The sequence below is a fragment of the Alligator mississippiensis genome, chromosome 13, assembly GCF_030867095.1.
Source record: "Alligator mississippiensis isolate rAllMis1 chromosome 13, rAllMis1, whole genome shotgun sequence".
Lineage (NCBI taxonomy): Eukaryota > Metazoa > Chordata > Crocodylia > Alligatoridae > Alligator > Alligator mississippiensis.
The window spans coordinates 32,169,698-32,195,119 of NC_081836.1; positions in this window are offsets into that span (position 1 = coordinate 32,169,698).

A 25,422-nucleotide genomic window follows, 5' to 3' on the forward strand; every position below is an offset into this window, starting at 1 on the left:
GCACAGCAGCAATGAGCTCATTGCTACTGTGCAGTAGTGTCAGAAAAAAAGCTGTGCAGGGATGGTTCTGTACAGTAATGCTGGTTACTGTACAGTCATTTAGTATTTGCATACGTTTATGCAAGTACTAAATGACTGCACAGTAACAAATGTGCAGTCCTCCACTCATGTAGACATGGCCAGTATAAATGGTAAAGTACTTAAGTGTTATTTTCCTTAGGACAGATACAGAAATATTATTTGGTTTCTCTCCTTTCATTTCCACTCCACTGATGCAGCCACTGGCTGATTTTAAAGTACTCAGAGGATTCTCCCAAGTGAATCATTAACTTGAGAAGCACTAATGTGGATTTAGCCAATATCAGGTGGGAGGCAAAACTCCCTTCTATATTGGAGAAGTACTGTATTGAAAGTAAAATAAAATAAAATTGTTTTCATAGCACCTGGAATGCTTAAGGAGTAGTAAGAATGTAATGACCTGTCAATGACTGCTAACAATCAGCAATTGACTGCTAACTTTATGAACTTTTGAAGTTCCCATCTGCCCTTAGGGCAATATATACCCTTTGAAATAGGAGTAAAAAGTCATATTTCTAGTTTGTTTCAGAATCCTCAGTAAACATAAAAAATTACCACACCATAATTACATTTTTCTATATAAGAATTTCTATCATAATCTTTGATCTTAGCATAGTGCATTTATTTTTCCCCCATGCAAACATCACAGTCAGGCATCCAAGCTATCATGTGCAATTCAAGATAATACATCTTTGTTTCTCTCTGCTGTTTGAAAAATAAAGCTCTCTCAAAATTATAAGGTAATGATATCACTTTACAAAACTACACAATATTTTAGCAACATGAATCCACTTAGTTGTGGTTTAATAAATGTGGAAATATGGGATTTCAAGTGAATGTGGTTTATAATATTGCAGATGAGAGCTATTCAGACTTGCATCATGAAAATTACTTTTTGTCTGATGGAAACTTCTCTATTACTTTCAAATAGGATGGGCTGATAGAAATAATTTTCTTAGCATGTTTGCATGTGCTTCCTGTTTGTTCATTGCTTGGCTCTAGTAGCTTCATTAATAAAGATGGTAAAACTCGTCTGATTTGTTTTCATGGCTGCACTTCTCTAGTTATTTAGAAAAGCTTCAGAATCAAGTAAACAAAGTCAATTGTTTACTAAATGCAATTCCTGTTTTGTTGTCCCAAAGGATGCAGCATATGTATGTATGAGTGCGCGTATGTTGTTAAGACTTCAAAATCAACCTAGCTATTCTCTTTCAGTAATAACTGGCACAAAAGTATTCACTGGAAGGCTGCTTCCAAGGATGCTTACTGTATCTGGTACTGATTTCTGAGCATATTTCAGTGGCACACATTTGGAGATCTTCAGTTTGATATCCTTTGAGTGATGAAAATTAGAGTAAATGAGTTCTGAAGGGCGTGATCCAGAGCTGATTGAAGTTGATAGAAAAACTCATTGAATTTAGTGGATTTAGGGTTCTTTCAAAGATATGTTTTTCTTTCTTTCTCTAAACTTTTATGCCTACTCAGTCTTCAACTATAATTAGGTAAACCAATCATATTAAATACAGAAAAGGAGGACACCATAAGAAAGATAATTAATTGACAGGCACATGATTAAATGAAAAAACTAAATCATGAACCATGCAAAATGCATCGTTCTTGTATTGATTTACAACACTTATTCTTTGGTTTCAATGGGCACATCTACATATGCAATTAATACAGTAAATTCAGGTGCATTAAATTCCTCTCAGGCACATGTCTACATGTGCATCTGGGCTGGGAGCAAATTGAGCTCAACGGGAGCAACCTAATCCAGGGCTGCTTCTGCACTACTCTGCTCTCCAGCAGCAGCCAGGGGGAGGCTCCCCCTGGTCCCAGCCCTGGGCTGGCAGGGAGCTGTGGGGGCATGGTTGGGTGGAGCTGTTGGGACACCCCCACCCTGCTTAGCCAGGCAGTCATTGTGGCCCCCTGCTTCCTGGCCTGAGAGCAATTTGTTCCCAGTCAGGGTCTACATGTATGCCTGTATGTGATGGTAATAGCAAGTGGCACTTTAAATTAATCTACTGTGCAGTAATTTCTTTGTACATGTAGATGGTCATGCTTTACTGCACATTAGTCTAGTGTGCAGTAAAACAGCTCATGTAGACATGCCCAATATGTAATAAATTTTATCTTATTTTCAGTTTTGTTTGAAAACATAAGAGGAAATATGTGAAAAAAGCTGTATTTCATTTGATTTCATGTCAAAGCAACATGGAGCCTGAAATATAGAATCTCAGCTAATCTTATAATGACACTTAACTCTTAGTAAGTACAGATCTGGGTGAAAATTCAATAAGGAAGAGAGTTTGCTTCAGCCCCTACGATCACCCTTGTTGTATTTTTTGTTCCAAAAAAACTTCCAAGAATGTCAGATTTACTGGCACAGATGTTCATAGAAAACAAATTTTGAAGTCTAGCAATTATTTGTGGAATCTAAAATTTAAGTTAATCTGCCAGAAATGTTTGCATACATGTATCCATACAGAAATCAGGAATAAAAATATGACTCATCAGACCATCCTCAATAGGCTAACACATATTAGTGTTTGTAGATTTGAAATACAGAACTATCCACGATCAATCCAGGGTGTTTAAAAGATGAAGCAAAAAATGTTGACTATATTAGGGGCTCATACTTTTCTTTGCTCATAGGCAATAAACTAGAAAATAATAAACTCATTAGAGTAGATTACTTATTCATTGACTTGATCATAAATGTTACATACCAACCTACAATTCAACCAAGCCCAAACCATTATATCATTCTGAGGCTTGAAAAAAGATCTAAGTTATTGCTAAGGTTGATCAATAGATATTTTTCTTTTATGTCCACAAAATTCCAATAGATAATCAAATAAGAATTGAAACTTCTGAGTGCTTCACTTCATCTCCAAACAAGAGAAGGTTTGCCTGTCACTAACTCTGACTCACCTGCTCTATGCCACAGTTGCATCACTTATTATTATTTATTTATGTTTACACTCACACTTCTCCATTCCCTGGGGCTGAAATGCTCCATACAGAATACAACAAAATCCAAAATGAATTAGATGCAAGAAAAAAATAGAGTGCAGGATACTAAAATGGTCTAAGATATTTTTCTTTAGTATAAATGGAGATCTATAATATCAGCTTAATGAGTCAGTATTTGTAATGTAAATACTTTACATTCATACAAATGAAAATAGAGGTACATTTGCTTTTGGTAATAAAGGAGCATCAAGAGGCATGGCTGTGTACAATGCTTATGCATGTGCACTGTACTAACATTTTACTCTCAGCTAACTCAGTGTGGGCCTTGTCCTGCTCCCAATGAAAGCAAAGGCAAAACTCATATTAGGATCTGATGAAACTGATGCAAGGCTGAATCTAGTCATGGGAAACAGGAGGCTAAAAAGCTGGAAGATTTCTGTTTTTGCTTCTAATTCCACTGAGAAGGTTCGACTCAAGCCGTATCCACAGGGAAAACACATTGCATAGATTTTAAATTCGAAGCACGTGAGGGGTAAATAGCCCGCTTGTGGTTCCGGGCAGATAACTGCACTGCTTTTGGTTTAAGAAATAGCCCTATCAATGAGTACTGAGTGTCTGATGGAGTTTCTGATTGGTACAGTAAGTTTATAATGTAAAAAACACTCAAACTGGTGTGATGAGACTCAGTAAGCGGGAATAGGCTGGCATCTACACACGCAGGCATTGAAACACATTAATGCCATGTGTGAACTGACTCGGGACTAAAGTTAGTCCTGAGTCAGTCCACAAAAACAGTGTTACTGCGCAGTAAGGCATCTACATGTGTGTTATTGCACAGTAACTAATTAGATGTGAATTTGATACCTCTTTATGCAGGTATCAAAATTTACACTCAAGTCAGTATAAGTTACCATATTTACTGCGTAATATGGGCATGCACATGTAAATGCATGCCTATACTGCACAGAAAATGTGTATACGCCCACTGTAACCCTGTTCTATTGGCTTCAGATTGTAGGATAAGAAATAATTTCTCTCTAACCAGGGGCAGATCCAGAAGGGGCAAGTTGGGACTGTGGTCACCTGAGTTGTCAGTGCAGATTCTGCCAGAGCCTCTGCTTCGGTGCAGCTCCAGGACACTGGGGTTGAATGACACCATTCTTGCCCCTCCACCCCCTTGCCTGCTGGATTCATGAGCAGGTGAAAAGGGGGACAAGCAGCAGCAACTGTCACCACAGAACGTGGGAAGCATGCCAAAGCAGAAGTTCTAGCAAAAGCTGAATGGATGAAACAGTGACCACGTGCAACACAGCTAAAAGAGGGTGCAACTACACTTGTCTTGGATCTGTTCCTGTCTCTAAAAATCCATTTAAAATTAAGTGAATTTCACACACTGCTTTTTAGCATGTGGGATTTTTTAAATGCTATTTTCTGATGGATTTTTGAGGAAAAGCCCTCTTCTCAAATTTAACATGTCTCTTCTCTCTCATTTATTTATTTCATTTATATGCCACTGTAGCAGGATTGCTCCCCAGGGGCAGTCATGATGACCCCATTGGATCTTCTTAGTAGATTTGCAAAGGGAGGCTGAAAAGAGTCTTATAGTGAAACTTGATTTATCTTCCTGTGAGCAGATCCTCCCGGACCCCACTGATTTCAACCTATACCCTACTTCATATGGGCCCTCCTGGCCTGTATGTGCCCTCACTGCCTTATGGGCTATTCATAGCCTCTGACCTCCTCTACAGTTGTGCTCATGCTTTGCAAGTGTCTCCCTGCTGTTCTTTCTCTCTTACAGCAACAGGAGCCCTAGGCTCCCTGTTATAGACACCTGTGTACATTTTGTTAAAACAAGTATGTTAATGTTGTTTGGTTGTTTCTTTTAAACTAAAGCCAGTTTGTACCTACATGTCAACTCTAGCATCCCAGAGCTGCACCAAAGCACCTTACAGTCTAATTAATTTTGTTTGTTAATTAATAATCCCCCCACTCATACACATTATTCTTCCTATTTTTTCTGATGGAAATCTAAAGAACAAGTCATGCAGCAAATAGGCAGTAAAATTAAGAACAGACTTCAAAAGTCCTGGCTCCAATATTGTGTGGGCCATGTGTATATAAAATATTCTAGTTTTGAGCTTGTTATGGAGTTGTTTTAAACCATATTGACTGATACTCATTTATACTAGGGTCTTTTTTCATCACTTTGACATAGGAAAGAGAATTAATATAAATGAAAACTAGGCCTGATAGTAAATATCTTTTTAAATTAATGAAAAAAGCTTGACAGAAGCTTTTTTAAAGTACAGAGACATAAAGAACTGAAAATGAAGAGTAAATAAACTAAATCTCTCTAGAATAGTGAGAGCAAGAAAAGGATTTACCTTTAGTGTTTTATTGTGGGAAAATGTTTGAAACTATCATTGCAGTATACAACTCTATTGAAAAAAGGAAACAAGACAGTGAAATATATACCTGAGACAGAAAGTAGAAATCAAGACAATAGAAGCTATTACTTTGGAGAGCATTAACCTATCTTGCATATGGGAGAGAGTAATACATACTGATAAAAACAAATTGGTCACATTAAACTGAATAATAAGATATTATTTATATTGGAGTACTCATAAAATGTGATGAACAAAGGTGGAGTAATAAAAAAGTGAATTAAGGAAAGCAAGGTAAATTTGGGCTTCTCTTTCTGTCATTAGTTCAGGAGTTCCTAAGAGTAAGATTATACATTAGTTAAAAGGTACTAATTGCAAGGTTTGTATATGCCTTTGTAATTTTGGGTGGTTTATACATCTCTTAATATCTGGATTGTCTACACATTAACACCTGAAACTGGTTTTAAGTGCTCGTTATGCAAAGTTATGCCACTCCAGGGGAGGATTATCTCAGATCCATGTTGCCCACTCTAGGCTATACCTTAGTGTTAACACCCTTCCTTCCCTGCTGAATTAGATTGGGCTCACTGCCCCCACCTGCCTTCCCTTCCCACTCCCTGATTACTTGTGGCTACCTGCCCTGTCTATCCCAGGACAGCAGGCAGACAAGGGTTAACCTGCTTCCCCAGCTACTGTTGCCACTGCTGCTCTCTGGCCAGACTCAGCCTGGACAGAGAGCAGCAGCACCAATCAACATTAACACTGATCAGCAGTTGGGTGCCGCACACTGTAATGGGTAACAAGGCCCTTAGTCAGTGTTAAGGTTAGCATGTGCACATCAATACCATTGCTAACATGCACTGCTCAGACCTGCTGCTAGAGGGCTGATGAACAGAGGCAGGCTAGGGGATGCCTGTCCATCTCGCTGGCTCTCTTGCCACAGTATAGACTACAGCAGGGAGCCCCTCCCCCCCCCCTAGACATTTAGATTACCCTTTCTGTCATGCTCCAAATCACCCCTAGGGACCCCCTTGGTGGATTGCTACTGCCCTGCCATCTTGATCAGCTCCATAGCAATGGGGATGGTAGCAGAAACAGTGGCAATGAGGGTTTTTCCATCTCTGCTTGCTCCCAGGTTCCCTGTAGTCCATGCAGCCCCTACATATTTGGATCACCCCCAACCAGGCCTCATGGCTGCTCAACAGCTCCTTGCCCTGCTTCAGTTTGGCTCCACAGGGTCTGGATCTGGGCACACGGGAGAGCAAGGGCACTGTGAATGTGGGAAAAAGGCAAGGAGAGGGAACTTTAACCCTCTTGCCACTCCTGCTCTTGGGCTGATCAGGTCAACAGGGTAGCAATCCAGGGGTGAAGGGGACAATGGAGGGCAGAGGGGAAAAAAAAAGGGGGGCAGTTTGATGGGCCTGACCACCCTCTCCCCTTGTGCACGCCCATGCCCCCTGCTCTCTTTTCCCCTTCCTCCCTACTCACCCTCTCCCCACTCACCTGCTGTTCACATCTGTCAGTCCAGCACTGTAGAAACCTAGATGATAGCTAGTCTACCTAGGAACAATACCTCCTAGGATAGTGGAGGGCTGCAAATTAATAGTTTTATCTCAGGTGAACACTCAGAAGTTAATTTAACTTGAGCTAGGTAGCACAGGTCAAAGATAATCCTCACCCAAAGTAGTGTAACTTTAAGCCACCTGAAGGGTACTTAGCACTTGTTAATGGGCCTTAATGTGCAATCATTCAAGTGTTAACATGGTGTAATTGTAATGTGCACTCTCACCCTAACATTCTGAAAATACTGCTGCAAACACAAATTAATCTGCTAAAGAGGTTGGTAGCAGCTATACCACTTCCACATGACTACAGGTCAATAGAGATATATTAGCTATCTCTGGTGAGGTAAAGATGAGGAGGAGGGATTTTTTCTCTAGGAAATATCAAGTGTCAGATATCCTTAGTTGTGGATTAGGTAAACTCTTATCTGTGTCAGTTTCTTAATCAGAGATATTTCCCATCTGTGATCAGAATGAGGGGGAGATATTTCCCATATGTGATCAGAACATTATCCACAGTACATATACTACATAATGCTGGATATCATGGTCTGACTTAGTTGGGACCTGAGGTGATTACTAAAGGTGGGCTTATAATTTTGCTTGTATTCCCATAATGCTACTGCTGCTTCAGCCCCACCTACTATTAATTGCCAACATGTGCACCTGCTCCCTTCTCCTCCTGAATGGCCATTTAAGCAACAAGAGTATACCAGAACTCTGACCAGCCCATCTCTTTCCTGATCATGCCTCTGTCACCTGACAAAAGTGAGATGGAAGAAGTAGTTCTATGCTTCCTTGGACATTCTTCTTACATTAGGATCTCACTATGAAGCTATTTATTAGACACCTGTCTTTAGAGACAGATCTAGCTCTATGTACATACTTACTATGCATTACACCCTATCTCTGTGCTTGCATCTAACTTATCTCACAACATTTTATCTTCTATAGCTGAGCTCCAGCCTCCTTGATCAAATTGTGTAAAATGTAATTATTCTTTCCTCAAGAAGTTACCTTTCCTGTCATCCTTGACCTCATCAAAATCCTGCCTTTTCCTTGGCAATTCACTTTGTATGTGCAACAGTCCAAGAATATAACAAAGACGTACAGATCTCCAACTTGTTTGGACAAAATTTCACCAGTTTTCTACTCTTCTTTCCTAAGTACATGTTTTGTTCTCTGTAAATAATGGATTGAAAGAGCGAATGTTGTTTCATAAGCCTGAAGAACCAGCTCCTGCAACCTACATCTCCTGCCAGAAGAGTGGCTATTTTTAAATTTTCCCTGGAGAGACCTGAACTTCTTTTAAAGATGCTTGCTGCTGCATGCATGTGACGTTGCACCTTGTGTGCTGTCCTTTGCTCCATGAGGCAAACCCAGAAGTCAGCTTGTTCATTTCATCATTCTACTAATGTCACACTTTCCTGTCTCCTGTGATTTTGTTGGAATGAGGCCAAGAGACAAGAAAAGTCTTCAGAACCTGGAGCCTTATTAATAAATGAATCTCAGATTCTTCACATTCAGAAGAACTCTATCCAGGCTTTAAATCTTATTTGGATATTATTTTTTTTACACATACCCTGGCCACAGCTGATATAAGAAAATGTATATAATCCTCCAGGACAGCAATCTTAAGTGGAAGCAACAGCAGATTCATTTGGTCTTTGAGCTTATTCATTTTGCTCTAATACAGAATCCCAGATTTCTGTGATGTTAGCTATTCTATTTACTTTAGAGCTTTCATTTATTACCAACGAAGATAGTTGGATAAAGGTTGGACTGTGACTTGTACTACACATGCAATAAAGGCATAAGAGCTCTGCCCCTCCCATACACATCTGAATGGGAAACATTAAGTTTACAAGGAATAACTGGTTGCTTTGCTACTACCTACTACAGTTCCAGAGTAGATGGTGAAGAACAGGTAGGGCATAAAATGAGGAGGACTTTAAACTAGGTTTCTTGGGGGATGGAAATGAAAGCCCTGAGGTAGGTGGGTGAGCAGAATACTTGAAGGAAGGGCAAGCAGGAGGGGGCAACAAGGAGGTACTCTCATACTTCCTAAGAAATCAGGACAATTCACTAGTTACCTAAGGTGCCTGTACACAAATGCACGGAGCCTGGGAAACACACAGGAAGAATTGGAAGTCCTTGCAAAGTCACAGAACTGTGATGTGATTGGAATAACAGGGACTTAGTGGGAGCTTGCATGACTGGAGCACTGTCATGGGTGGGTACAAACTGTTCAGGAAGGAAAGGCAGGGGAGAAGAAGAGGATTTGCACTTTATGTAAAAGAGACTTATGATTGCTCAGAGTTCCAATGTGAAGCTGGAGATAGGCCTGTTGGCAGTCTCTAGGTTAGAGATTGAGAGGAGACCAACAAGGATGATATTGTGGTAGGGGTCTGCTATAGACCACCAATCCAGGAGGAAGTAGTGGATGAAGTTTTTTTTTTTTCAAACAGCTGGTGGAAGTTTCACAATTACTGGTCCTGGTTCTCATGGGGGACTTCAGTCACCCTGACATCTGCTGGGAGGGCAAGACACCAGTGCACAGGCAATCCAGGAAGATTTTGGAGAGTGTTGGGGACAACTTCCTGGTGCAAGTGCTGGAGTAGCCAACTAGGGACCGTGCTCTTCTTCACCTGCTGCTCACAAACAGGGAAGAATTGGTGAGGAGTATAGTAGTTGATGGCAACTTGGGCAGTAGTGACCATGAGATGATTGAGTTCAGAATCCTGAGGAAAGGAAGGATGGAGAACAGCAGAGGAAGGACCCTGGACTTCGTAATAGGAGACTTTGACTCACTCAGGGAACTCATGGGAAGCCAATGTGAGGGGGAAAGAAATCCAGGAGAGCTGGCTATACTTTAAAGAAGCCTTACTAAGAGTGCAGGAACAAATTATCCCTATGTGCAGGAAGACTAGCAAGTATGGCAGAAGAACAGCTTGGCCTGGAACTCTTCAGTAAACTAAATTACAAAACAGAAGCTTATAAGAAGTGGACACTTGGACAAATAATTAGGGAAGAATATAAGAGCAGTGCTTGGGCATGCAGGGATGAAGTCAGGAAGGCCAAAGAGCAATTGGAGTTACAGCTAGCAAGGGATGTGAAGGTAACAAGAAGGGTTTCTACAAGTATGCCAGTAGCAAGAGGAGGATTAGGGGAAGTGTGGGTCCCTTACTGAATTGGGAAGGCAACCTTGTGACAGACGATGCAGAAAAAGCTGAAGTGCTAAATGCCTTTTTCAACTCAGTCTTCACAGGCAAGGTCAGCTCCCAGACTACTGCACCAGGCAGCACAGTCTGGGGAGGAGGTGAGCAGCTCTCAGTGGTGAAAGAGCAGGTTAAGGACTACTTAGAAAAGTTGGACATGTACAAGTTGATGGAACCAGATGGGTGCTGAGGGAATTGGCTGATGTGATTGGCCATCATCTTTGAAAACTTATGGCAATCAGGAGAGGTCCCAGATGATTGGAAAAGAACAAACATAATGCCAATATTTAAGAAAGGGAAGAAGGAGGATCCAGGGAACTCCAGACCAGTCAGCCTCACCTCAGACCCTGGAAAAATCATGAGAAAGATGCTCAAGGAATCCATTTCTAAGCACTTGGAGGAGAAAAAGATAATTAGAAACAGTAAGCATGGATTCACCAGGGGCAAGTCCGACCAACCTAGTTGCCTTCTATGACCAGGTGACTGGTTCTGTGGATATGGGGAGACAGGTGGATGTGGTATACCAAAAGCAAGGCTTTTGATACTGTCTCCCATAGCATTCTTGCAGGCAAGATAAGGAAGTATGGGCTGGATGAATGAACTGTAAAGTGGATAGAAAACTGGATGGAGCATTGAGCTCAGAGAGCAGTAATCAGTGGCTTGGTGTCTAGTTGGCAACCGGTATCAAGTGGAGTACCCTAGGGGGTCGGTCCTGGGGCTGATTTTTGTTCAATGTCTTCATCAGTGACCTGGAAGATGGGATGGAGTGCACCCTCAGCAAGTTTGCAGATGACACCAAGCAGCAGAGAGTAGTAGATATGCTGAAGGGTAGGGCTAGGATTCAGAGTTACTTAGACAAATTGGAGGACTGGACCAAAAGATATCTTATGAAGTTCAGCAAAGACAAATGCAATGTCCTGCACTTAGGATGGAGCAATCCCATGCACCAGTATGGGCTGGGGGCTGACTGGCTGGGCAGCAGCTTTTCAGAACAGGACCTGGGGGTTACAGCGGACAATAAGCTGAATATGAGCCAATAGTGTGTCCTTATTGCCAAGATGTCTAATGGCATACTAGGCTGCACTGGTAGGTGTGTTGCCAATAGGTCAAGGGAAGTGATTATTTCCCTCTATTCAGCATTGGTGAGGCCACATCTGGAGTACTGTGTTCAGTTTTAGGCCTTCCGCTACAGAAAGGATGTGGACAAATTGGAGAGCATGCAGCAGAGGGCAACAAAAATGTGGCTGGGGACATGACTTATGAGAAAAGGCTAAGGGAACTGGACTTATTTAGTCTAGAGAAGAGGAGACTGAGGGGGGATTTAATAGCAGCCTTCAACTACCTGAAGGGGGCTTCAAAAGAGGATGGAGCTGGACTGTTCTCAGTGGTGACAGATGACAGAACAAGGAGCAATGGTCTCAAGTTGCACCAAGGGATGCTTAGGTTAGATATTAGGAAGAATTTTTTTTTCACTAGGACAGTAGTAAAGCACTGGAACAGGTTACTCAGATGGGTAGTGGAAGCTCCATCCTTGAAGGCTTTCAAAACCTGGATAGACAAAGCTTTGGCTGGGATGATGTAGTTAGAGATGGTTCTGCTTTGAGTAGGGGGTTGGACTGGATGACCTCTTGAGGTCCCTTCCAACCCTAACTTTCTATGATTTTATATGCAGAGGCTACCCTCACTTTCAACAATAATTTATTCAATAATTTCTTCACCACGAGAAAGAAGGAAACAATGCAAGAGAATGTGACTCAGAAGGATAGATCAGATTTACAGGCTGGTTTTCATGTTATGTTATGTAGTCAAAGTACCAATTTCTCTAGGCCCTTAAATTCCAGCCCGAAAAAAGCCTGATTCTCAAAAGTATACAGAGCACTCATTGCTATGTAGAACTTGAAATATAGCCATCTAATTTATAGGTTTACCCAGCTTTGAAAATCCTTTAGGCAAACCTGAAATTAGATACAGTATTATGTACAAACTAGTTGAAATACATTGTTCTGTCATGAAAACTCAGTGGTTTCAATTGTGTTTGCAAGTTTAATATACTGTGAGAAATTTTCTGGGAGGGAAGGGCAAACCAATTCAAACTGAAAAAATAGATAATTTCACATGTCATTTGACAACTGACAAATGAGGCTATAATGGCAGAGCTAATGTGATGTCTTATGGTATTAAAATGTAAAATCATGGTACACCTGCATAGAGATTTGGAAACAAAAGAGTGTTATTATTATTATTATTATTATTTGGCTTATAAGTGGAGGCCTACCTTGGTTTGACCTGAAGCTGTAACAGCTCTGATTCATGGCTATGATGATAAAGTGGGAGACCTGATTTGTAATGAGTTGGGACTTTCTAAATTTTTATATGCCAGAGTACCATTTTATTTGGTTACACATCCTTCCAATGGGCTTTGGCCATATATAAGGCATCTTGTTATTGTGTAATACTGGACTGTAAAAATAGCTCCAAAATTTGTAGCTATTTCAGAACAAATATTTTTAGGGAAGCCAAGCTGTTCTGTGGCAGATTTTACAACATATAATCATGCTTTTTGACTGTAGACTGCTAATTTTTGAAACACAAATGAATGAAAATTCAGGCTGATTCAGGGGAAGAGGGACATTTATCTGCATTGTCTCCTCCACTTTTTGTATTCTGTAAAGCTTTTATTAAATATTAAACTTCAGCACAAAAACAACTCCCTAGCTACTAAGCATTAGGGATCTTCCAGCATCTTCCTCTGAAGCATCTGATGTATCAACTGACCCAGACTGGCAATTCCTGTCTTAGTTTATTCACAGGTGTGTGCATACAAAAATTACAGACTCTAGTTAAGGCTCTAGTTCTTTTCCTATTCTGCATTGTTTTTAACAGTCAGGTTCATCCTTCAAGCACATTTTGGAGTAGATAAATTGCAATAGCATATCAAGGCCCTCTAAAAAAATAGATAAGCATAAAACACAGTGAAATATGCTCATTTCATTTCTTCCTTAATATACAAGCACCTGTAATTGCTCTTCCACCTGTTGATGTGCTGATGCACCTGCTTGTTGCACTGTTTCATGATAGTAATTTAAACCAAAGTTGTATATTGAATTTGGTAATAGCACTCATTGTAATTACTGTGTAACATTTAATTGGAAATCATGTAATTATTATTTAGACTACTTTGCTCATTATGATTTGAAATTTTAATTTACAAAACACATAGTCAGATACTAGATCTGATTCCCTTTTGAGAACAGCATGCTCATGTTAATGTTTCAAAATATTTATCCATAGTAAAATTTCAGTTATTTAGATTTGCTAAGAACCTAACATATTAGTATATGTTTTAAATAACTACCTTTGTACGTCAATATTTTAGAGGTCTGTTAGTTTTATATAGTGGGGCAGTAAAACAGTTTATTTTAAAAATAAAAGGACATAAAATAGTTTGTCTTATGAATTATTTCTTATTTAAAGAAAAAATAGAAATCTTATAAATCTTATCTTTTTTTAAAAATTAAGATAGTTAAGCAGTTGAATAGTTTGCTGATGGATGATGTGAAATCAGTGGAAGTGTTTATGAGCAGGTTAGACAAATATCTATTGGAGATGGTTTATGTATAGTTAATTATGGTTTTGTACATGGGAATGGATTAAATGGTCTCTTGGGATCTCTTTTAGACTTGTTTTCTATGATTCTATGGTATTGCATACTCATTTATTTTCATTTTTAAAATGTTAAGCACATGCTCTGGGAGCTTTTAGATATAAATTTTGTTTTCCCATGAAAACGTAATATAAATATGACAGGCTGTTAGTAACATATACATGCTGATAAACCTTCATTATTATTATATATATTTCATAACAAATAAATATTTTCTATGAAATTTGTAAAAAATGCTACAGAATTTAATAGAAAGCTATAAACATGCTATTAGAGTTTTGAGAGATAGTTAAAACCTTTATAGACATTACCTTATTTTATAGGATAATGTATCAGCCAAATTTCCTATGAATTCAAAATGGTACACTTCCACTTGCTTCATTAGAATGAATTTGACTTGTTTACCACCACTAAATGTGTGTGCATATCTATCTATCTATCTATCTATCTATCTATCTATCTATCTATCTATCTATCATATAGTAAGTATAGTATATATGTATAGATATTTATCTATAGATATATATATATATTGAGTAATTTTCTACTGAGTTGTTCTTATTTTATGTGTAACTCTACTCTGCTCATCCTTTTTCAATGAGGCTGTAAATACTATATCATTTGAAGTGGTTCTGACTGACCCAGATCAATCAGGAGCAGCACAGCTATATATACATGTAGCCCTTCCAAGCTGCATTGCTATTCCTCTGCCAATAGGTGACCAGAACTAGCACACAGTTGGACTGGCTTGTCCCTGGAATTAAGTGCAATAACCCTATGGTTGCACAAAGCCATGTTCTGAGGGAAAAGAGTTAGCAAATTTCATCCTATGTATTTCATAGGTACTTGAAGCAGGAAAATATATGCTGGTAGGATCCCAAGACAAAAGACTTTCTCCTGGGACAAAAGCAACATCTGTTAGTAAGTTAGATATTGTTTTTATCCGGGAGCAGAGTATATTTACTCTTCATTTGATGTAAAGAGAACAGAGTTAAGTGATACATACGCTGTAACATTCCCAGGGCCCAGATTCAGGTAATTCAGTTGGACTATTTACAGGCTTAATGATGGATTCTTCTTAAGTATTACCCTGAATGAGGGCCCAAAAGGCTAAATCATCTAATCAAATGGAGTGAAATCTGACAAATCTGTAGTGGCATACAAAATATATTCAATAACAATATTAGGGCTGTGCGAAGCTACAGTCACTGATTCAATTTGGCAGAGATTCAGCCTGATTCAGTGGCCAAATCTCCAAATCCAAATTGAATCAGGAGACCCTTCAATCTCTCCAAATCAAATAGGAACCTTCTGAATCTATTTGAAGAGATTAGGAAAGATTCAACGAATCGGACATAGTGTCGCAGAGCACTGAGGTGCCCTGCTCCTAAAGAAGGGAAAACTGCTAGGGTAGTAGTGAATAAGGAGCCCAGCTGTTGGTTGCCAGGGCAACTGGAGGGAGCAAGAGATCGCACCTGCCGGTGGTCAGCTGATTGAGAGGGGCAGGGCCGGGCTCCCTTATGAACCCTAGGGGCTGAGGCCACAGGCAGTTTACTGCCAGCAGCCCAGAAGGAAGGAGCTGTCTGCCATGGAAGAGGGGAGAAGCCTAACAGAAGGAGCGGCGGCTGACACAGCTGCGGAATGGAGTTTTTCCCGATAGGCTGGAATGTTGTTATGGCCAAGCAGCTTCTGTTTGTGTTGTAGCCAAGGGGCTTGCATTTGTGTTGTTGTTTATCACCGGTGGTTTGAGTGAGGCTATTAGGGGTTGGAGGAGGCCTCATAGGGGACTCACAGCAGAGTGGGGACTCCAGCACCAGTGAGGGCGCAGCATTCGGGGTGCGCAGACCCCAGCCCCAGAGAGAGGCAGCTGAGAAGGCCCCAGAGGAAGGCGGCATTACTGAGGAAGCTCCAGAGAGGGGGCAGTGCTTTGAGAAGTGCCAGAGAGAAGGCGCGGAGAGAGACAGGGCTGCAGAGAGCCCGAGTACCAGAGAGAGGGTGTAAACCCAGACCGAACAATGTCTATTCCAGCTGCGAGGCTTGGGGCATGGTAAAAGGGGTGGTTGGAGCCACGCATAGCCCCTAAGGCTAGGGTGCCCCTGAAGCACCTATTGTAGAGCGGGACCCACGAGGGGTCTGGGAAACCACAGGGTCTTAGTGTCCATCAAGAACTGACCAAGAGGGCGTAAAAGGCAGCCTCCCTAACATATGTGACCACCAAAGTCATGGCAGGAGAGACTCTGAGGGTGCCCTTGGGCCAACTTGGCACGGGAAGGGGGCCTTGAGGAGATCACAGCCCTCCTGCAGGACCCTGCCATGACACATGGACACAGCTTTAAATGTTTTTACTGTATACCTCAAGATACCAGGCAGCTCATGAATACTGAGATAGTGGGGTGGATGGGGCATCCCATGGGAGCACGGGGGCGGTGCCCAGTGTGCTTGGCAGGAGACCTGGAAGTGGACCAGGAGCACTTCCAGTTCACTTTTGGGTCCACCAGGGAGCACGCTGCCCCCCCCCATGCCCTCCTGGCTCAGTGACTGGTGCATCCTTGGTCTGGAGGGGCACCTGGGGTCCCCCCCAGCAAATTGCCAAGCTGGGGGGTGGGGGGCGCAGGGGGTCCCCCTGCATGCTCAACAATGGACCTGGAAGTGTCTTCCAGTCCACTTCCAGTCCACTTCCAGGTTTGCCACCGAGCATGCAGCCCCCACCCCCGCACTCCCGTGGGACACTCCATCTGCCCCACCATCACAGCATTCATGAGCCATGCCTGCTACCTTGAGGTGTGTAGAAAAAACATTTAAAGCTGTGTCTATGGCCGAATCTCTGATTCTCTGAATCAGCATCAAATCTTCAGATTTGGATTCAGCCAAATTGAATCAGGGACAGTGATCTGAATCAACTAATCAAATCACTGTCCCCAATTTGGGCTGAATCCAGATTCGAATCGAATAGGGCCCATTTTACACACACCTAAAAATATCACTCCAATTCCATATATTGTATATATTTTATAGATAGTTATTTTAATAAAGTAATTTCTACAGCATGACTGATTCTGCACACCTGCATGTTTATTTAAATCCAGCCTTTCCAAAACAGTAGCCTGAGTGAAGTTTTGACCACCGCAAAGCTGAGAGCACTGGAGTGTAGCCTTTGCCTGCCACAGATAATGGCAGTGCCCCTGACTGGGATGTCCCTGCTTCTCTTTCCTGGAATGGGGTATTTATCTCTGACATTGGTATTTCTGAAGGCATAGGTAATTTCACAGAGTCAGGCTATACCCGTATTTGGGATGTCTGTAAAAAGGGTTTTGTATACAAATGCCATATATCTTATTAGAAAAGGAGCATTGGAGTAAGCATGTAAGTGAAAGGGAATCTGTATGCATTCAACCATTTCAAGCTGGACAGAATCTGTAGACAAGATATGATTAATGAAATACAATATTGCCATAGGTAGCATTTAAAAAAATGAGAGAGAAAGAAGTGTCTTTCTTGGCTTCCCACACAACTTCAGTGCTAAAATTAAAAAACAAAATTAAACAAAAAAAAACCTGAGATATCCATCCTACTATAGCATATAACCAGGAATCCAAGTTTTCTGTTTCCCATGGAAAAACAGGAAAAAGCAGATTTTTCATTTTAACAGAAATATGCAGATTTTCCATTTTTCCAATGAGCTCTCTGCAGGCTGGCAGAGTCCAGCTTGCAAGGGTTGGGGAGACCAGGAGAAAGGGAGTGCCATCTGCATGTGTGCACTCACACATGCACATGGCCACCAGGCAGCCTGAAGAGCAGGTCCCACAGGTAAGCCTGGTGGAGGGGAGGGAGGATGGAGACTCCAATAAGGGTGGAAGGAGGGAGGGAGTGAGTTGGGCTAAGGCTGGGGTTAGGGTTCCTGCCACTGCCCAACCCAGGCGGTGTGTGAGGCTTGGGGACCAGGGCTGGAATGCATGGCCACAGGGCCCTGGTGGGGAGTGGGACAGAGCCATGGGCATCTTATCTAGGGGGCAGGGGGGGCACACACTCCTGGGGAGGCAAGGGAGGTACATGCCCCCCAGATCTGTCTGTGGGGTGATGGTGGGTGCAAACTGCCCACTGTGGGCTCAGGCTCCCCACCTTACTGCCCTCCCCCCGGGGCCACTGCAACTCAGCAGGTGGAACATGGTGCAGAAGGGAAAAGTGGGATGGGGAAGCTCCTTCCTGCTGCAAGCCCTGCACCACCCTGGCAAAGCCCCGCTACCCACCCAGAAGCAGCAGGAGCAGCGGTGCAGAGTTGTGTCCCTTGCTGCTGCTGGACAGGCAGGGGGCACCTCACCAGAGTGGGATGGGGCTTGCAGTGGCAAAGAGCTTCTCCTCCCAGCCCTGCCACACTAGGTCCCACCTACTGGGCTGCAGAGGCCCTGGGAAGAGGGCAGCAGCATGGGGAGCCTGAGACTGCAGTTGGCAGCCCCCAATGGGCTCTGCTTTGGCTGTGTTGTCCATGGAGAGGGGGAGCTGAGCCCCATGCTCCACTGAACTGTAGCAGCTGCCACCTCCCCTGGGTGGCAGCTGAGGCTTGGGCACTGTTGCGGGGGGCAGGGGGCTATGGACCTGGATATATATACCTGGATCTTGGTGTCTTTCTGGAGATCACGTTCAATAAAAACACAACAAAGCAATTTCCCAATGGTGCTTGTGCACTAGGTCCTTTGCTGGATCTCCTCATCAAAGTTTGTTCTCTAAGAGAGGTGGCTACCAAGGTAAGGGAATACTTGACTACATCCAGGGTCTTTTCCTCAGTGGCAATTTGACAAGGGGGGTCGCATTCATGTCCTGCCGCTAGCTTATTGTGTACTTCAGTCTTCTCAAGAGAGGCTCAAAATTTGGCAGGCTTCCCCAAAAAAGATCTAGCACTGTCTGGAGGTTTTTCTTAGCCTGTGCGAGGATGGCATATTTGTCAGTGTATTGCAGAACATTGATGGTTGTTTTGAATACTTTGGTCTTTGAGTAAAAAAGTCTCAGAATGAAGAGCCCTTCATGCATTCAGTATTCAGTGTTGATTCTGACAGAGAGGTTGTCCTTAACAAGAACCAGGATCATGGTAAAAAAAATGGAGAACAAAACTGGGGCAATGATACATCCTTCCCTGACCCCAGTTCAGATGACAAATGGATCTGTCTCTGATCTGCTAAAAAATACTGTCACAGTCACCTGGTTGTAGAGAAGCCTCATGACATTGGTGTATTTTTCAGGGCATCCAAATCTGTCCAGTATTTCCCACACTTTTCTTGGACCTGATGGGCAACAAAATCATAATCATCTCATCCAATAATCTGAAACCACCTGTGCTCTGTCCTATGCTGAATCCATTGGCTATACACCCATAGACACCAGCACTCTAGATGTGAGTGACATCAAGATCCAAGTTTTTCTTTTACCAGAAGAGAGGAGCTTATTCTGGTTGGCAAGATGACACCTTGTCTCAGTAGGAGACAGACCAGCTCCTTAACCCTGAAGTTCAAAGGATTAGGGAAATCAAGAATTAGTGGTGGCAAGATAAAGGCAAAGAGATTGAGCTCTCCACTGACACACATGACATGCGCGGAGTTTCTCGTAGGCAAAGAAAGGCATCTATATTCCAACCTCCCACTGTCCTACTTTCCTGTGATTGCAGGATGTTTCAATGCTCCTCAAAGACAACAGGAAAGAGAGCAGCAGAGTAAGGACCTGTATTTCAGAAAATCAGATTTCAACTCACTCAGGGAACTGATGGGCAGGATTTCCTGGGAAGCCAGTCTGAGGGGGAAGGGAGTCCAGGAGACCTGGCTGTATTTTTTAAAAACGTTTATAGGGCACAGGAATGAACTATCCCAATATGCAGGAAGCCTAGCAGGTACGGCAGAAAACCAGTTTGGCTTAGCAGGGAACTCTTCAGTGAGCTAAAAGAAAAGGGAAGCTTACAAGAACTAGAAACTTGGACAAATAATTAGGAAGAAGTATAAGAATATTAGTTGAACATGCAGGGATGAAATCAAAAGGCCAAAGCACAACTGGAGTTGCAGCTAGCAAGGAATGTGAAGTATAACAAGAAAGTTTTTTAAAAGTATGTTAGCAACAGGAAGAAGATCAGGGAAAATATGGGTCTTTTACTAAATGGGGGAGGCAACCTAGTGACAGATGATGCAGAAAAAGCTGAAGTACTCAATGACTGTTTCATCTCAGTCTTCACAGGCAAGACCAGTTCCCAGGCTACTACAGCTGGCAGCATAGTTTGCAGAGGAGGTGAGCAGTCAACGGTGGTGAAAGAATAGGTTAGGACCTATTTAGAAAAGTTGGATGTGTACAAATCCATGGGGCTGTATGCGATGCACCCGAGGGTGCTGAGGAAGTTGGCCAGTATGATGGCAGAGTCCATGGCCATTTTCTTTGAAAACTCATGGTGATTGGGAGAAGTCCCAGATGATTGGAAAAAGACAAATATCTTAAAGAAAGGGATGAAGAAGGATCTGAGGAACTACAGACTGGTCAGCCTCCCTTCAGTCCCTGGAAAAATCATGAAGCATTAATCCATTTATAAGCACTTGGAGGACAAGAAGATGATTAGGAACAGTCAGCATGGATTCACTAGGGCAACTCATGCCTGACCAACCTGATTGCCTTCTGAGATGAGATGACTGGCTCTGTGGACGCAGGGAGACTAGTGGATGTGGTATATCTTTACTTCAGCAAGGCTTTTGATATCGTCTCCCACAATATTCTCACAAGCAAGATAAGGAAGTATGGGTTGGATGAATGGACTGTAAGGTGGATCTGGCTGGATCCAGCCAGAAAACTGGCCAGATCATCAGGCTCAAAGGGTAGTAATCAATGGCTCGATGTCTAGCTGGCAGCTGATATTAAGTGGAGTGCCCCAGGGCTCAGTCCGAGGACCTCTTTTTTTCAGTGTCTTCATCAATGACCTGGAAGATGGGATGGAGTGCACCCTCAGAAAGTGTAAAGATGACAGCAAGCTAGGAGGAATAGTAGATCTTCTGGAGAGTAGGGCTAGGATTCAGAGAGCTAGACGATTGGAAGACTGGACCAAAAGAAATCTCATGAGGTTCAACAAAGGACCAGTGCGAAGTCCTGCATTTAGGACAGAACAGTACCTTGCACCAGTACAGGCTGGGGACTGACTGGCTAAGTAGCAGCTCTGCAGAAAAGGACCTGGGGGTTACAGTGGACAATAAGCTGAATATGAGCCAGCAGTGTGACCTAGTTGCAAAGAAGGCTAACGCTATACTGGGCTGCATTGGTAGGAGTACTGCCAGCAGATCAAGGGAAGTGATTCTTCCCCTCTATGCAGCACTGGTGAGGCCACATCTGGAATACCACATTTTAAGGCTGCATCTGGAGTACTGTAGCCAGTGATCCTCCCCCCTCTCCCCCCAGTCCCCACACACACACTACAGAAAGGATGTTGACAAATTGGAAAGAGTCCAGCAGAGAGCAACAAAAATGGTGAGGGGGCTCCAGTACATGACTTATGAGGAGAGGCTGAGGGAATCTGGTTTATTTCATTTGGAGAAGAGAAGACTGAGGAGGGATTTAATAGCAGCTTTCAATTACCTGAAGGGTGGTTACAAAGAGGATGGAGCTAGACCAGGGGTAGGCAAATTCTGGCCCATGGGCTGGATTGGGCCTGCAGTGGACTCTATTTCTCAGCAGTCCCAGCCTGCATTGCTACAGCTGGTTTCCATGGAGACCCCAGCAGCAGCAGAGCTATGACAGAATGGGCCAGGGTTTCCATGGAGACCAGCCCCAGCAGTGGTGGCAGGGCATGCAGATGGGTGGCAAACTGCTCCATGGCCAGAAACTTGCAGCAGTGACAGCATGGTCTGGAGCTGCAGTAGAAATGTGATCCATTGCTCATACACCTCATGCAGGGGCATACAGGCAATGGATCATGGCTCTTCCCTGGCTCCAGACCACACTGTCCCTGCCGCAAGATCCCAGCCCCGGTCTAGGAGCAGTTACTTGCCCACCTGTGCACTCTGCCAGTGCTGCTGGGGCCAGTCATGGAAACCCTGGCCCTGCACTGTCACAGCCCCACTTCTGCCAGGGTCTCCACAGAAACTGACCACATTGACCTGGGCAGGGGCTACTGGGAAATGGAGTCTGCCCACTGGCCAGATCCAGCATTTTGCCCACCCCTGAGCTAGACTGTTCTTAGTAGGGGTAGATGACAGAACAAGGAACAATGATCTCAAGTTGCAGTAAGGGAAGTTTAGATTAGCTATTAGGAAGAATTTTCTCATCAGGAGGGTAGTAAAGAACTGGAACAGATTAGCCAGAGAGGTTTTTAAGACACATGTAGACAAAGCCTTGGCTGGGGTGAGTTAGTTGGGGATGGTCCTGCTTTGAGCAGGGGGTTGGACTAGATGACCTGCGGAAGTCCCTTCCCAACCCTAATTTTCTATGATTCTAATATTCTCCCTTATACTTCTGTTTCCATTCAGTTCCACTCCCTTCATGACACTTCTTTGCTAGCAGAATAACAGAAAAGAGACAACAAGTTGTCCTTAATATTAATGAGAAAATACTGTTTTAATGCTGAAAAACACAATTGATATTTTCTCTTAATATATAGAAAATACATTTTATCCTCACAAAAGGTCAGTATTAAATCTCATAGCATGTATTGCAACTCCTCTACAGCTGTTTTGGAACTCAATTTATTAATCTTAATTAAGAAAAAACCCCAACTCTTCTTCCATGCTTTTTGGCTGTCTCAGAGCAGCAAGTAGCCTGTTAACATCATCTACTAACTGTATGTATCTGTGCTTCAACAATATTTTAATGCCACAGAAAGGAACTCACACTGTGAGAAAATAAAAGATGATATTTACAGCAAGACAGATTTGTAGACATATATTTATTTATAATTTGAAAAAGTAGGTGAGCGCCTTCAGACAGACAGTTGCCAAATGATGTATCAACGCAAATAGCAGTGTATTGGAGTTAATGATCAAGCTTTCCACAGGCTTGAAATACAAAGTTGGCTTGGTGTGCTTTGCCTCAGTTTCCAAGCAACTGCATCACAATTTTCCAACCTGATCTCATAATATTAACACTTAATTTTAAAAGCCACTCCTTAAAATACTTTAAAGCTAAGCACGTTTTACTATGACTAGGTGGAGATCTACTCAATTTGCAATTTCGTGATTTTCACAGAAACTGAAAAAAGGCAATTTCTGAAATCACCATGAAAACTGGCAATCGTTACAATTTTGCAGGGAATCACCAAAAAAACAAACAAATCCTTACAAAAAATACAATGCTGGTTCCCCAGTGGGAGCCAGTGGCTGCTGTGGCCGAGTCTCACACCCCACCGGTGTTCAGCGAGGGAAGCCGCTGGTATGAAGAGCAGCAGCCAAAATGGGAGCTCCCACCCACCTCTCTACTGCTGATTGACTGAGAGGGCTGCCTTGTATGAAGCCCCGCCCCATCTACCAATCAGTGGTGAGGGGTGGGCTGCATGAAGGACAGCCCTCTCCACCAATCAGCAGCAAGGTCTAACCATGAAAAGACTGTGAAAATGGTACCAGGAACCATGAGCAGTCTGCATTTTTTACTTCTCCTTCATGTGCGTTAAGTAGATTTCTGTAAAAAGGTTTTTCCTTTTTGGCATATTTACCTACTGCATGCTTGATTACTTTATATAGTAACCACATTTCTCTCATTCTCTCTCTATTTCTCTCTCCTGTTACTTCTAATATATTTGTTCATTCTATATTGAAGGACTGAATTTATTTTTAAAATATTTTTGTTTGTAAATGGGCTAAGTCCCTATGCCAGATCTGGGGGTCACTGTCCAAACTCATTCTTTCATGTTCTTTCTTGGTCTAAGTTCCTGGTAAATCTAAAAGAGCAGGATAAACCACAACTTAACTTTCTTTCCCCAATTGGGCCATTTTTAAGGGTTTCTTAATAATCAGTTAAGCTATTATCAAGGGCCATTTTTAAACATATTTATACATTTCCATTTGAAGGGAGATGTCTACTGGAATTTCCAAAAGGGCCTAGGCACCTATGTTCCATGGAAGTCTAAATGCCTTTAAAAATCTGGCACTTTCCAGGAGCCTGTTGATGGGCAGCTTTCCTTTCTGTTTGTCTCCAGAGCAAAATCTTGTCAAGCAAACTTCATCGCTCATTTAAATTCCACAGATCTAAAATTGCATTTTAAATTTCAAGAGGCTCTGGAACATGGTGAAAGTTCTTTGTTGAAAATAAGTCTGTTATGAAAAAAATGTATATAGATGAATGAAAATACAACTGAAATTCCTCAGAAACATTTTAATGTTATTTAAACATGTCATTTTCCATGAGACCTAGTGTCTTGTTATCAAGAAAAGGAATATGCTATTGATTATTTCTTAAGCAGAAATGACTAATAAAATGAAAGACATCCTTATACAAACTTAATTCTCAGAGTCAAATCCTCAACTCATGGAAATCAATTGGCCATTATAGAAGCCTAAGATGATTTTACTTGTCTTTCGTATGCTCCTAATACATGCAGATAGTTGGGCAAATTTTATTCCTAGGTCTGTAATTAGGCAAATGAGTTATAAGGGATAAAGTCTTTATAAATAAGCTTCTTCTTGCAATAGAGTTGGTCTTTAAATCAAAGTTAAACTGAAAAAATGTTACATTTTATTAGATACCTCTTTATTTTTTCTTATTAGTGTAGCCACTAATTAAGAGTTTATTCTCTTCAAAGTAAAGAGAAGTGGGTCATAAAATTCCATTGTTTTGTTGTGCAAAGAAGAGTTTGTGCACTCAGCAAGACCTCATCAGTTCTCATAACTTATCTGTGGAGTCGATAATCTTCCTTTAACTATGAGTGAACCACATATCAAGAATGCCACAAGCAATTACATAATCTTTGTAACTCCAGGCTAGTTCAAGACCACTGTGGTCTAATTAAAAAGTGCTTCAATATATCATTGATTTCTTGATATGACTGCAGCATCCTACTCAGCTCTTTGCATTAGTTTGAGCTGCTACTGCCTCTAGCTAAGCTTTATATGTAAGCATTACAGATGGAGGGAGGAAGGCAGCTGGGGTGAGGGAAGAGGAGAAAACTAACTGGAAGATGAACAGAAGATTGTGGGCAAAAAACACAGAAACTTAACTAGTTTGTGAAAAACAAAATCTAGTGATATTAGTTCTTGAAGAATTTGCTTCCTAGCTAATCAGCTTTTATTATTTATTTTTAAGAGCAAAGGTGATCTTTTACAAAAAAGTACCAGATTATCTGTACTGGGAATTGAACTGATTTATTTGTCTACAGGCCAAGGAGGCACAGAAAAAGTACATTGGATTGGCCTGTGCATGGCCTAATCCCAGATCTGTTTGAGTGGTTTGTAGGACAACTGTAGAAGGCATTTAGTCACACATCAGTCCTTGGCCTCGCCATTAAAACTACTAATAAGAAGGGATCCTGGTTTTCCCTGATAAAAAAAAATGCAAACTCTCTGATAAATACCCCAAAATCCATGATTAAAATTAAA